Source organism: Tripterygium wilfordii, chromosome 2, assembly GCF_013401445.1.
Source record: "Tripterygium wilfordii isolate XIE 37 chromosome 2, ASM1340144v1, whole genome shotgun sequence".
NCBI classification, from domain to species: Eukaryota; Viridiplantae; Streptophyta; class Magnoliopsida; order Celastrales; family Celastraceae; genus Tripterygium; species Tripterygium wilfordii.
Window position 1 is genome coordinate 4,390,220 of NC_052233.1, and position 16,452 is coordinate 4,406,671.

The window sequence follows — 16,452 nt, forward strand, 5'->3', positions numbered from 1 at the left end:
TCTTCCCGAGGATAAGAAAGAAGCCAGAAAATTGGCAGTCAAAGCATCACGCTTTTGGTTGTCTCCTGATCAAAAGCTCTATAAAAAGTCTTTCTCTGGTCCATACTTATTATGTGTTCACCCAGGAAGGGTGGAGGACTTGTTGTTTGAGATTCGTGAAGGCTCTTATGGAGCACATGCAGCGGGAAGGACGCTTGCGTTTCAAGCAATTACCCAAGGTTTTTGGTGGCCATACATGCAGAAGGATGCTTTGCAGTACGTACAAAAGTGTGAAAAGTGTCAAAAATTCTCACCAATCCCCCACCAACCGGCTGGGGATCTTTGTCCTCTTACAAGTCCGTGGCCTTTTGCCCAATGGGGGTTGGATATTGTTGGACCGCTTCCGCGAGCTACTGGCAATAAAAGAATCTTAATTACCGCCACTGATTATTTCACGAAATGGATCGAGGCAAAGCCTTTGGCAGCAATTCGAGATATAGAAACAAGGAAGTTCGTTTGGGAAAATATCATAACAAGGTTTGGAATCCCTCATGCCTTGATCAGTGATAACGGAACTCAGTTTTCAAGTGCCAAATTTAAAGAATTTTGCGGTGGGTATGGGATAAAGAATCTTTATTCCGCTCCCGCTTACCCACAGTGCAATGGTCAGGCAGAGGCGTCCAACAAAATCATATTAGATGGAATTAAGAAAAGATTGGAGTCTTCCAAAGGAAGGTGGGTAGAAGAACTCCCGTCAGTATTATGGGCATACCGAACCATACCTCGTAGGTCTACGGGAGAATCCCCATTTGTGCTTGCTTATGGAGCGGAGGCTGTCATTCCCTTAGAAATAGGGCTTCCGACTCTCCGAACGCAAATGTTTCAGGAAGGCAACAATGATCTGGCAATGGAAAGAAACTTGGATTTGCTGTAGGAAAGAAGGGATCAGGCCATGGTGCAACTGGCTGCTTACCAACAAGTGTTGTCCCGATCCTATAATAAAAATGTTTGGGCAAGAAGCTTTGAAATTGGGGACTTTGTTTTACGAAAAGTCTTATCTCGGACTAAGGATCCAACTGATGGAAAGTTGGGTCCAAACTGGGAAGGACCTTTCCAAGTCATAGCACGTGTCGGCCAAGGAGCCTACAAGCTAGTTAGGCAAGATGACAGAAATGTCCACGGAACTTGGAATATCTCCAACCTAAGGAGATTTTATGTGTAATGCCGATTATGGATAATTTAAGCCTTCGGCAACGTATCATCAATAAAAGAATAAGTTTCCTCTCCATTTAATTTTGCATTTAGTTACTTCTTGCTACTTCTTTAACGAAATATATGAAAGTTTTGAGATTCAGCCGTGTAATCTGATTCTTCCTCAGGCTTCAATTTATTAAGAATATTGATTTTTGATTCCAAGACAAGTTGGGAATCTTAGTCAAAAAATCAATCAAGTGTTTTCACTAAGAGGCGGTTGGAAAGGAGGCTAGAAGTTACTTGCGGTTGGCAAAGAGGCTAGAGGTTACTTGCAGTTGAAAAGAGGGCCAGAAGTTACTTCAAAACTGTCATTCAACCATCTCAGGAGTTACTCTACACGTCCTATTCATCACAGTTCAATCGTCTTATCACTTCCACCTATAAATGGACATGGACATGAGAAAAGTACAGAGAGACGGAGAAAAAGAAAGAAAGAACAATTGTTATAACAATGAGTTCTTTTTCACGTTCCGCCAATGTCCCACCAAAGAAGAGGTCTATGATAGAGAACAAAGAGAATGACGATTTGATCAATTTTAAACATCCAACAGGCGCCTCCCTCCAGAAGAAGGCTAAATTGGAATATCAAGAGGATGAGGACATGGTCATCCTTAAGCAACCAGTAAACAATCCACCGACGCAGGTGATTGAAATTGAAGACGATGAGGATGACGAAGAACTGAAGGTTCTCGATTCATTCCTAACTAGCAATGCGAAAGACGAAGTTGAGGATCTTAAGGAACAATTACAGTATTTGAAGAGGGAGTTCAAGACTGCTGACAATTGCAACAAGGAGCTCCTAGGCACTCTGTAAACTGTTCAGCACTCACTCATCCAGATATGTGACATGGCCTGGGCGGCGACAATGGCTCAAGACCCACAAAGGCTCCGGATGTCTCTTCTGGACCTCTCAGCTCGTGTTAAATCTATTTTAGACAGGGCGATGGTAGTTCTAGCAAGTTGGTCCATTTAAAGATTGTAATCTTTTCCCTTCTATGCAATGAATAAGGTACTTTCTGAATAAATGCATGTGGAAAAAAGCTATACAAAAATAAAGCCAAAGAGGTTTTATTCCAAGAAAAAGACAAATGAGTCTTAGCCAAAGAGGTTTTATTCCAAGAAAAAGACAAATGAGTCTTAGCTAAAGAGGCTTTATTCAAAGAAATAGACTAAGAAGAGTCTAAGCCAAGAGGCTTTATTCAAAGAAACAGACTAAGAAAAGTCTAAGCCGAAAGGCTTTATTCATACAATTAATTAAATATGTAAGCCGAAGAGGCAGAATCTAAAATGTTAACAAGAAGAAACATATTCCTATTGTCCAGGATCAGTGGCCGAAGTAGTCCCAGGAGCATTGGTGCCCAGGCCAATGCCATTTTCACAAAGTTTCTTTAGGCTTGGGCGATGATGGTTGGGGGCGGGCCACTGGAAGAAGTCCTCCGACCAAGCTTCATGTTCTGGAGGAATCTTGAGTGCGAGAAGTGTACAACCACGCCCAAGTCCAAAGTTTTCATTGGATTCAACAGCAATAGTTTCCGTATATTTCTTGCAACACTGGGCTATGCTTTCTGCCTCAGCTCTGGACAATTGGCTTTTGGCTTTGGAAAGTTCGCTCCGGGTCTTCTCTATCTCTTCATTGGCTTCGGCAAATTTCGCTTCAAGAATGGATTTTTCTTGAACGATCTTCTCAAATTCAATTTGCATCGTCTTTGATTTCGCTAGCTCAGCCTTTGCGTCAAAAAGTTGATGCTTCAAATCAACTATGTAATGAAGGCACATTTGAGATCCCTGATTCAAACAAAGGAAAGGTTAGTATGACTTAATCCACATACACATGTATTTAATGAATAAGAGTAAGTAAGAGGAAAACCCCGAGGAGCATTTGCAAGCCAAGGTCTTCGCCTTTGGGAAGTTTGTTAAAGAATTCTTTATCCTCGTTGGAGATGGTAGAACAAAGCTTCTCAAGGTAGAAAGGTGAATATCCGATTTGCAAAGACAAGGGATTATCCACAAAACCTTTAAACATGCTGTCGGCATTATTCCAAGATGACGAACTCAAGGCGGTTCTGCCAAGAGTAAAGGGAGCAAACGTAGTGCCACTACCTTGAGAAGAAGAGCTATTGGCAATTCTGGACACTTCGAAGGAAGGCAGACTAGGATGATTTCCTGGAGACGAAAAAGACAACGTCGACTTAACTAAAGAAGAGCTCGTGAATGAGGTTGAGGACCCTCCAATAGGTTTAGGAGCTCCAAAGATGTTTGCCCAGGGACTAAATTTGGTCTTAGGAAGATCAAGAATGGAGACATTTTTTAGAGATCCGGAAGATCCGCCTGGAAGAACTTCTGCAATCATACGCTAAATGGTATGTATATAAAAGTATATATATATAATAACAACTAAATTAAGCAAAGGAAAACACACCTAAAGAGAAGGAATGCTCGCTGGAAGTATCCTGAAGTTCATCATCATCCTGGTCTTCCTCACTTTCACGTTTAGAATCTGATCCGACCACGGTAGGAGAAGAAGTGACAGGAAGAGTAATTGTAGCTGAAGAATGCTTCCTCTTAAATTTCTGTTGTCGCTGCCGTGCTAGGGGTAACTTGAAGTATTCACACGCTTCTTCAATGGATACACCATGAGGGAGAGGAGCGAAACCACAATAAGAGGGTTTACAACCAAATAACACTGGGGCAGATCACCAAAATTTACGACCAGACCTAGACTTAGCATAAGAATCATCAAGGACCTCTTGCACAGCTTCACTAAGCACATCAGGAAGGGCAGGCATGCGCCCTGCAATAAAAAGAAAAATTAGCAACATATATATATACATATCACAAGAAAATCAAAGATCAGAACAAAGGCATACCCAAGGGTTCCCCCTTATGGGGGTAAAACCGCTCCAATGCCCGGAGACGAGCATATAATCCACGTCTTTATTGGAATTTGGAAGACAATGGATTAATGCCGAATCACACTTTGGAGATGAGTAATACTTGCCATCTGAACTCTTATTCTTGAGGATGGAGTAGTAGCAGAGAAGATCGATAGTAGCAAGTTTTTTCCTCAAGAAAGAATTCATTTGTATCACACCACCCATGATCCGATAAGCATTCGGATCTAACTCTGAGGGATGAAGATCCGTATACATGAAAAATTCCTGAAGGAGTGGCGAGAATGGAATGTGGATTTTACACTCAGATAATAGGAAAATGGGAACCTTGATGAACTCGGGATCAGAATCCCTATTGTCATTAAAAGGAACCCGAATGTCAAATGGAGGTACAATCTGGTGCTTCGCTTTGAATGCGGCTAAGTTCTCTGGAGACGAAATCAAATCTTTGAGCTTGCCTATGGCAAAACCTGCAAGGTATGTAAGATCCAAGATTAAAAAAAAAAACAAATTTTTGCCTTTGTGGTCGGGGTCGACCCCACACATGGGGATCGGCCAAACCCCCAATAGGGGGGTTGGGGCCGAACCCTCATGAGGGGGTTGGGGCCGAACCCTCATGAGGGGGTTGGGGCCGAACCCCCCACAAGGGGTTTGGTCGAACCCCCAACCCCTAATGAGGGGGTTGGGGCCGAACCCCCCATGGGTTCGGCAAGGGATCTGGCAAGGGAGTCAGACCCCCGAATTTCAATCCAAGTAGTTTTCATCCGATATTTCGAGAGGGCTTATTCCAAGTAAACAAATTACAAAAAGAAAAGTTGTAAACAAAAAGATTTAAGCAGAGAAAATAATTACCTCTTGAAGAGCAGAAAAGAGACGACCTTTGAAGCATATGAAGTTCAGAGAAAAGTTCACATAATGCAGCTATTTATAGAGGATGTCAAGACTTCTAATCCAACTAGGAGAAGGAGATTATCTGCTAAAAGCATTTTTTATCTAGCTAGGAAACTACTTCCTGCTAAACATGAAAAAACCTTTAAATTTATCGTAAATTTATTTAGGTAAATTAAAAGGCTGGGGGTATTTGTGGAGTAAATAAGTACACTCCGTATGTACGGTTCTCCCAGACGAAAGGACCTTATCCAGAAGCAGTTTTATCCGACAGTTCAGTTACCGACGGTTAACAATAGCAGTTACAAGAAAGGTTACCAGAGGCAGTTAACTGCATCAACTGACATATCCCAAGCCTATAAATACATTTCATTTGACATTTGTAAGCGATCATCGACAATCAACTCTAATAAAAGATCAGACTCCGTGGACCTAGGCAAGTTGCCGAATCACGTAAATTATGTGTTGTCATTCTCTCGTGTCTTTCTACTTTATACATATTTTTTACTTCGGTGCAAATCTAGCATCGACAGACATATTGGAATATTGCTAAAGGGGACATTATGGCTACTATTCAAAAAAAGTTTTCAAAGTAGTCGTATGCTTCAACGGCTGAATCATACGAATATTGTGTTGATTCCGAAGATTGGTGGTGCTTCTCAAATTGGTCAGTTGCGACCTATTGGTTTATGTAATGTTGTATATCATGTTATCTCTAAGATTTTGGCACACATGTTGAAATTTATTTTTGTCAATTTTATTAGCCCAAATCACGATGGTTTCATGTCGTGTATGTTTATTCAGGAGAATGTGGTGCTTGCTCATGAATTATTTCACACAATGAAACAACAAATAGGGAATGAGGGTTTGATGGCAATGAAATTGGATATGTCTAAGGCCTAACAACCATATGGAATGGACTTTTCTAACCACAATTATGTGCAAAATGGGTTTCTCGGAGAGGATGTTCAGCTGGTGTGTCAATGTATTTCAACGGCTTCTTTTTCCTTTATGCTTAATGGTAGTCCTCTTGGTTGGTTTACAACAAGTAGGGGCCTTCGTCATGGCAATTTGTTATCCCCTTTCTTGTTTATCATGGGATCTGAAGTCTTCTCAAGATTGTTGTACAAAGAAGAGGCAGCTGGTAAGATTGTTTCTCCTCTATCCTTGCAACTATGGTTTTCTTTCATTGTATTATGATGTATCTTGACTCCATGAGTGGCTAGATTCTCTTGCTATGGTCCTAATGTAACCTAACTTTGATGATTCAATAAACTTGACTTTGATTTCTCTTGATTTCTATCTATTGTTGATTGTTTATGGGTGTGCTTAATCCTTTTAGATGTTTGGACATCATTTAACTGATTCGTTACTTAGATTGAGACTGGAAGGAGATATCTAGGATTTGCCTCTTACCATAGACATCATAGGTTGCATGAACCATAGGAATATACAAATCTTAATGGGTCTTTGTCTCTTGAACCCGATTGTTAGGAATAACATGGTTAGGAATAGAGACACTTTTTGTGTAACCAGGAATGGAGCATTGGATAGGATAGGGAGACCGATTGTTAACAATGAGGTAGTTATTTAGGAGATTTAGGAGCCAAGGGAGTTGAATCGGATAAGAGACGGTGAAATTAGGTACCCTAGTACTTTTCATTCTTGAGTTCAATCTTGTTCTTGCTTACTCCTTAATTTAGTTCTTAATCATTTTTTAATATTTGCTTTAGTTTAGAACAAACCAAATCCAAACTAATTCGTTTTTCCACTTTAGTATAATTGTAGTTTTGATTGATATTGAATTAAATTGTCAAAATCTATGTGGGACGATACTCTATTCTCTCTTTATTACTTGTGCAATTTCGTATACTCGTGAATTTGCACCAACAACCACCTACAAAGAAGCCCAATGAAAGCTTCAGTCTACAACAAGGCCTATGGGAGCCAACTTGAGCAGGCCCGCAAGAAGCCCACGTACTATATGAAAACTCAAAGACCATGTTGCTAGTAGGGGTGTCCATTCGATTTCGGTTCGGTTTTTAACCATAACTGAAATGTTCGAATCGATTCAGTTATGATATTTTAGAATCCATAATCGAACCATATAGTTCCAATAACCAAACCGAAATAACCATATTTTTCAGATCGGTTTTCGGTTTTTGAAGAAATAAGAAAGTATAAATAAATCTCAAATAGAGTGAGAAAATAACCATGATCGACTCCAACTCCATCTACCAAAGTTTGATAAAAATTCATGATAATGATAATAAATATATTATTTCATCACAATTAAAGAAAAATAAATTTACAAGACCGAGAGAAATAATATGATCAAGAAAAAAAAAACATACATAAAAATATCTCCCCACTTTCACTTTAGCAATCATCAATCTTAATTTATATGAATTTTAAAATGATAAAGTCACCATGAGTTTCAACTAATCAATCTTAATTTATAATTTGTGTAATGATTAGATTAATTGGTATCTAAATTTATAATTTGTTATGAAGATATAATCAGAGTTTTAATCTAAATATGTATCTTATATATATAATGTTTGGATATTTATATAATATATATTAATATTTTTTGGTCTTTCGGTTATAACCGTAACCGTAACCGAAATAGTCGTAACCGAAAAAACCGAATCGAAAATCAAATAACCACGGTTATGGATCGGTTCTCGGTTTGCGGATCGATTGTGGACATCCCTAATTGCTAGGGAACTCCCTCAAAAATCCTTGGGCCCAAGGCCCGCAAGCTCGATCGACACGTGCCAATCATGTGACTTGACTACTATAAATATGAGGGGTCTCAACCTCATTAACTCTCGCAATGACACGGTATCTCTCTCTAAAAACTTCACTTCTTTTACTATAAATTATTTAACTGTTGATTGACTTAATCATCGGAGCTTTCTCGACTAACACCACACCGGTGTCAATATTCATGATTTACCTAATGTGATCTTTATAGAATAATTGAAGGCCTCCATCGACTTTATAAATTGATCGCAAACTTTTGGGTCTACAACTCCTACACGCCCAACGCCCGCACAATAACTCGCATAAAATGACAATTTTATGACATGACGTTACCTGTACCATTAACTATCCTAATAGTGTGAAGTGGGTCTACTAAAGAGTTGATACGCACAAATTGTATTCAATTCAATTGGTCTAACTAAGACTACGTGGTGGTCCCAACTCCCAACTACCAATTAGGTCAATTAGCTGCTGCTACTCTATCACATGCAAACTTTACAATTGGCTCGCAAAAAACCAAAAACAATAACCCACATAAAATTTGCGACTACGTATGAATTAATTGGGATATTCATGTAGGGCCAATCAAACGTCATACATGTAGTTATTGTTGATGTGGCAACCCAATCGCAATCCCTTTTCCTAATCCTCAACCTCCAGTAGTGATAATAATGAAAACGATTAGCAGCATTTGTGGGGTTTTTTTTATTATTATTTTTAATTCCGAGTGTACATACATACATATATATGTATATATGAGTGATGGGAGATGATTAGGACTTGTATTGTACCCTCCTTTTTATCCATTATGATTGGAGATAGCTTGCTAAAAAGCTGTATAAGGTGTTCAAAGGGGATAAGCTCTCCAATGTCATCCTCATGATCCAATCAAGTGAATTATGGGCTGATGTGTATACATATATCGTCATAGTAGTAGTCTTATCAAGTTTTTTGAAAATCAAATTAAGAGTTCATAGACCTGAATAGATTCATATAACCAAAAAGTAACATAAACCCGATAACCAAGAGCACCTGAGCCACCAAAATGGTGAAATATAATCTCTAGAAAATGGCACCCTCTACACACTAAGCCTGCACTTGCAATGGTGTGGTTTAATGATATTAGAATTTTAAAATCTCCAAATAAACTTCCTCTAAATAATTATCCTCTAATTAATAATTTTATATTGTTTGTATACGTAAATGCAAAAAAAAAAAAATCAACTTAATAGTTATATGAAAATATATATATTTTAGTTAAATCCGTGCTATGCACCGACATGAAAACTAGTATATACCTATATATATAGTTATAGTTATCCAAATCAAAGGTCATCGAGACATGTAAATAAATTACATTAGAATAAAGAGATTATTGAGGAATAAGCACTACTTCTTCGCCCCTAATTAACAATTTTTATATTTTATTAGTTTTTTCAAGTATATAATATAATATTGTAATGTTAAGAACACCATCATATCTACGGTTTTGGACCCTTGTTTCGCCCACCATAACTCGATCATTACAAAAAGTCTTAGGCTTTGCTTGGATTATAAAATGAAGAGTATAGTAGAGTTAATGGAGGGAGATTTAAGTGAGGGGGAGTCAAGGGAAGGGATTACCTTCACTCTCCCTTACTTGGATAAGACGTAGAGTTAAAGAGAGTTAAGTTGAAATGAATAAAAAAACTTTATGCATGATTATGAAAATTATAAACAAAATTTTCTCTCACCTCACAAACCCCCCAAATTGAGAAGTTATAAAATGTATAGTTTGAGAATTAAGGGAGGGGGAAAGCTCCCCCTACTTAACTCTAGTTAACTCTTCCTCTTACAATCCAAGCAAGATGGAGTTACTCCATCCTCTTTAACTCTCCTCAGTTAACTCTCTAAAATATCAATCCAAGCAAGCTCTTATGGTTTGATTGTCACGGGAGTTCAGAAAATAATACTAAAAATTCAGCTAAAAGACATACGTTGTGGCACAATCTCTTTCACAAGATCAAAAATAATTTTTTTTAAAAAAAAAACATATTTGGAACAATACAAGAATAAAATGAATTACGCCCGAGCCTTTAGTTAGAGTGACAAATATAGTGTGTATCATCCTGATGAGCCGGATTCGAATCTCCCCTTCCCGTTTAAAAAAAAAGAATAAAATGGTTTCATTTCAATCCACTTAATTCCATTTGATGCTTTCTTATCAAATAATTTGACCAAAGTCCTTCACAAATAATAACCAGACAACAATTTCTAGACAATATGATTTGTCAGCGCAACTTGTAAGGCCTTATCAAGATCTTCAAAAAGACCAAATGGGCCAACAATTCGAAATAGGATGATGGCATACACGTTTAGGCCCACAGATTGCTGTCTATTGCAATGGATAAAGACAACGGGCCCACCAAATGCCTGGAGATAAGTAACCCTCTAGAGTCTAGTCTACCTCCTTTATGGACTAACTCTGGTGACGTGTCATCCTCTTCCTGCTCCACGTGTCCTACACACTCATTCTCATATCAAATGCTACTGCTCTACTCTTAATTTCTCTCTTACTTCTTCTTCTTCTTCTGCCCAAAGATTTGTTGTTCCATTAAAGAATGTGCAAGACTGAAAAGAAAAGGACATAATAAATGCGTGAACTCTTTAGGTAAGCGAAAAGTCTTAGTCTGGGCCCATAAGGAAGTGTTCACTCAACCAAAATGGGCCCATTGGGTTACCAAATATTTGCAATGCAAAACAGCTCCCCACGTTATGGGTCAAAACTCAACATGGGCATGGGGAAATGTAGTTTGTCATGCCCCATGTTTGCTCTTTATATGGATTCCACCTCTAACACATTCACATTTACACCAAAATCAATATTGGGTCTCACATCTATTACATCAAAAATAAAATTAATAATTTTATATTATTATATCAATACATTTTATTGATCCAACCACATCAACAAAATACGTGTCTCAATATATTTTATTGTCCCCCACAAAAAATTGTCATTGCGAATGCTCCATCTATGATTCTATGCAGTTGAGTGAACAGGAGAGAGAACATTATCTTTAAACTATGCCTAAATATATAAATGTACTTTTTTGTATGGATGTGCCCATAAAGCAATTGTTTACACAAGTCAGAAAAACCGGCAGGACATAATCAAGTGGAGTTAATCATGCTATACCACACGTATATTATGTTTTTGATATTTTACATCTTAAAAGTCTTACTAGTACCTTTTTTTTATTGAGAATTAGCTTTAGACATTTAATATATGCCTAAATTCAACCCGTTGAGTCAGTATATTTGAAAATTTATCATTTAACGACAAGATAAATTGAGTTAAAATTCAGTGCATGACAAAATTTTGTATATTACTTTTTCAAAATTTTATACTAAAATTTAAGTGAAATGACCATAGTTTTCATTTCTAAAATTTTTCTTTGGATCAAAATAAAATTTTTCTTTGGATGGTGTCTCTTATTCAAAATTAAAATCAATAGTAATAAATTATCAATTCAATTTTCTACACGACCCACGCATCATTGGCTACGATCTCGACTGTGACATAGACGGTGAATCTTCAACCTGCCAAGATGAAAACAGGCGACCATTCGTGGCTCGGGAACACTCTGACGCTCAAGTCAATAACCTTATTCAGAGTAAATCAATAGTCAAATGTCTCGGTTGTGAGAGCATACATGGTATGAGTATGACCACACGTATATAATGTTTTTGATATTTTACATCTTAAAAGTCTTACTAGTTGTATTAGACCTTTTTTTTATTGAGAATTAGCTTTAGACATTTAATATATGTCTAAACTCTGCCCGTCGAGTCAGTACATTTGAAAATTTATCGTTTAACGACAAGGTAAATTGAGTTAAAATTCAGTGTGACAAAAAATTTGTATAGTAGACTCTTTCAAAATTTATACTAAAATTTAAGTGAAATGACCACAGTTTTCATTTCTAAAATTTTTCTTTGGATCAAAATAAAATGATTTGGTCATAAAAAAGAGAGAAAATTTTCATCTACAAAATATGTCTATATATATAAATGTATGTTTCATGCGTGTGCCCAAGAGGGAATATCTTTCACAAGTCAGAAAAAACGGCAGAATTTTTATTTTTTTTACATGATTCCCATGGAATTTTTGTTTTTTGTTATTATTTCCTACACGCTATTCTAAAAAGATGAGTCATGTTTGATGTGCATTCCGTCAGACATTTCCTATTTTAAATTTAAAAACTAAAGACCCCAAAAATTTGACCCTCAAAAGTCCTCTAAATCTATGTGACATTAAAATAGTCATTGATTAAAAATACACATGAAGGGTTCACTTCACATCCAATACTCCGCATTAAATGGGGGTCTTTTGGGATCACTTTTTTGAGATCTCAAACATTATTCTTTAAATTTTTAACATTTCAAATGGTGTCTCTTATTCAAAATTAAAATCAATAGTAATAAATTGTCAATTCAATTTTCTACACGACCAACACATCAACGGCTAGGATCCCAACTGTGACGTAAACGGTGAAAACAAGCGGTCATTCGTGGCCCATGAACACTCCGACGCTCAAGTTAATAATCTTATTCAGAGTAAATCAATAGTCAAATGTCTCGGTTGTGAGAGCATCCCTGATATGAGTCTAGTCATCTTACTTTTATATGTGCTATAAAGCGTGTCTGTTGGGATTTTCATATCCCGATTGTTCACTATGTTGAGATCTTGACATTGAGGTTGTGATACGAGGATCCATCTTGATCCTTCATTGTGATATGAGGATTCTTCATGATGTTGACATTGAGATCGTTGAACTTGTTGCGATATGAGTATTTGTCCTCCTCTAACTTTCTAGTTTGAGTTTGAATCTCGCTAGGTTGTCGTTAAGAAATATTCTCTCTTATTGGGGAGTTTAGGTACTTCCTTAAATCATGTATGGTACTATTGGGATTCTCATACTCCCCTCTTATTCTTATTAGGTTTCATTGTTTTCATTGTTTCTGGGAAATCATTCATTTATATGTCACCTGTCATGCTAATTAGGTCTGACATTTTTATTCATCCACATAAATACACAGAAAATTAAAATTGAAAAAAAAAGATTTCATAAGAGAAATACACAACCTGTGGATTATTATTGTATAAAATTACTGAATAATTTAAGGTTAAATTTGTTAGGCAGTAGAGGTCATGACAGAATTAAACATTATTTTAACCAAAAATAGTTTTTTTTTTCCTTCCTTTTTTTCTTTTTCAAAATTTAGGAGGACAAAGTTTGATTGTTCTCCCTCTCCGAAGATCTCGCCATGGAAATTTGAGATAATGGCGAACATGCAAATATAAAAGTTCTACATTGTCGGGACTTAATTGTATATATGGATTGGGCAGCCGCAAATGGGTTAAGATAGGACTATCTCCACATGGATAGAGATAGAGAGGTCTCATTTTAATAAAATACTTGAAAACAAATATGATCTCAAGTGGGATGATAGGACAAGGAGATCATCTCTAAATTACATTATGAGATTCTATCCTAATCAAAATACTATTCTTGACTTCTTAATAGGGAAACGGCACAATACATATGATGCGCCACTGTGCACAATAATAGAGAGAATACTTTACAGATAATGAGATGGATCATAAGGGTTTTGTTAATCCTTGTTTTGGAGGTAGTTTGCGTTGTGTAAAATGGGTCCCACCAAGAGTAAGTTTTAACTAATGGGTGATAACTTAATTGGTGAATCTCTCTGGATTTAAATCATATGGACTCGATAAGTCTTGAGTTCGATTCTCACTAGAAGCAATATTGATGTGGTCATGCACTGGGTTCAATGGTGAATCTACCTTATGGGTTGGGGACTCAAACCCCCCAAATTTTTTTTCAAAAAAAAAACTACTTATATATTTATATAACTAAATTACTTCTATAATTTATTAATAGTGAGCTTTAATAACCTCCATTTTATTTTTATTAATAGAATTAGATAACCTTAAACCCTTCTAATAACTATATAATATGTATGATTAATATAGAAATTATAATTATTAATTGATAGACATTAATACAAGAGAACAAATATTGATTAATTGATACACAATCATGTATGATTATCGACAATTTCTACTCAATGAAAAATCATTTAACAAAACTTAAATGATTTTTTTTTTTATCTTGAACATTTTTATATCTTAATTTGTGAAGTGCAATTTTAAGGACTATCTAGATATTCACTTACTATATAGATATTTTCTTAATTTAATGATTATATAGGTAGTTACTTAATTTAATGACTATATAAATATTACTTATTTTCAGTAAATAGTCCTAAAAAAAATCGGAGCGCTACCCCCGAAGCACCTCCCACCTTTGGCTCCTTCTATAAATTTCTTACTCCAAGCTCCCCATTAATTTATTTTTTAGATTTGCCATTGACTGGGCTTTGGCCCAACTTACCATGTTGTCATATGGAAAACTTCTGTACATACGGGCCTGATGATCCAAGTTTAGGTCGGTATTGAATGTCCAAACATGGGTGTAACCAAGCCCATATATATATATATGTTATAGATCAAGTGAGTAAGTCAATACATATCCCAACTTAGCCTAATAAAAAAATTAGTTGCACAAGTTGTGCCTAGAACAATACATTACTAAACTACAAGCTCAACTGAATAAGTATGTCCAAAAGATGAATAACTCAACTAATGATGATGATTCATATCCCCCTAACTAAATAAAATATTATTCGCAAAAAATTAGTAATTTATAAGGAAAAAAATGTTAACAAGTGGTATATATAAAATAAAAAAAAAATTCGGGGGCATTACCTCTGGAACCCTGCACAAAATTTCAACACTTAATATCCAATGTTGGTTCCGTCACTGTGTCCAAAGGATAAACTTTTATGGTATCGTTCTCGGTGAAAAAAAAGTGTTATGTAAAATCGTGCTTTCATCGCGATCAACAACACACGATCTTAGATTAAATTGTTGCATCCAGTTACATTTTGAGTGACATATCAACAAGATCCAAATAAGTACATGCGTTTCTAGCTAGGTATGTACTTAGTATGTATAAATATATTGTATATGTATTGATTATGTAAATACTACACAAGGTTTTGAAATTACTGGAAGAGTACAAGTATACGTGTTCATCTCAAGTGATATTATTTTGTTTTAAAGAATATTGATAGTAATTACATAATGCATATACGAATTTCACTATTGTCCCTAAATACATCCTTTGGATTTATAGCATGGAATTTTTCATTTATTTGAAGAAGTAATCACAAGGTTTTGGCAGTCTGATGGAGAGTTCAACTTAAATCTTCTGATTAGAAAATTTCATTCTCAACCAATCCGATCGCTCTTGGGTAGTTTTAGAATATATGCAGTTGAGTTAAGTTTGAAATGTTTTGGCTAAGGCTCCATTTGATAGAGCATTTCAAGTAGCATATTTGCTACGTGATAACCAAACACTTCATTTGAAGTAGCATTTTATAAGAGTATTTTGAAATGCTACTTGAATGTAGCATTTCATTAATATTTTATAATTTTACCATATTTTTAAGGTAATATTTCAAATATATATTTAAATTCTATTTAATGTTCACAAAAACTTTTACAATATGTAACAATTTAATTTAAATTTTTTTTAATATGTAACATTTTAATTTATTTTGAAATATGTAATTTTTAAATATATGACTGTTTATTTTTTAAAATTTTTCTATAGTGTTCAACATGTCTCTTGATTGAAAAACACTGACTTGTCTCCCGTCTTCTGTTGGGACGTTTGAAAGGTTGTCTAGGGTTTTCCTAGGCTGTTAGCGGCGGTGATTGATGTTGTTCGGGAGTGCTGTCAACTGCTGTGAAGTGTTGCGCGGTGCTGTGAGTTATAAAACTGTGGTGCTGTGAGGCGAGTTGGAATGCAGAAGTTGTTTGGTGCATCAGTTTCGAAACTGTGGTGAGGTGTTGTCAAACGTAGTTTCGTGTTTTGCGTATATAAATAAAGATTATATTAGATAACTAATAATATTAATATAAATTAACAAAACGTTTATGTTGTATAGTAGTTTAAAATAAAGTACTTTACATCATTTGATGACGTTGGATAATTCAGGAAAAAAAAAGTAATCTAGTACGATGCAAACACTTCCGCCGCAATCATATCACAGATAGCTGCCATCTCTAGGTCCTCACCAATGAATGGTTGGTCCTCCAAAGTGCTCGCTCCAACTCCGCTGGTACTGGCTTCCATGCCTGAGACATGAAGAGTGTTGTCATCATCACTATATGTAGTGAAGTTCGGATCATCCAATGCGTGCAACCATATGAAATTATGTAAAACTACGCAGGCCACCACGATTTTCACTTGAGTGCGAAATAAGTAAGGGGCATTGTTGATAAAATGTGCCACTTTTTTTTAAGCACACGAAATGTGCGCTCAATAACCGAGCGGAGAGATGAGTGAGCATGGTGGTGTCAATACATTGGGACCATTTCGGAATTCCTCTAGATGGTATCTATGTCCCCTATATGGTGCTAGATATCCACTTTGATTCGGATATCCTGAATCAATCAAGTAATATTTTTCTGTAACATATAGGGACAATTAATGGTACTTACTAAAGAATTTTGAAGTAAAATAGTAGTTTATAA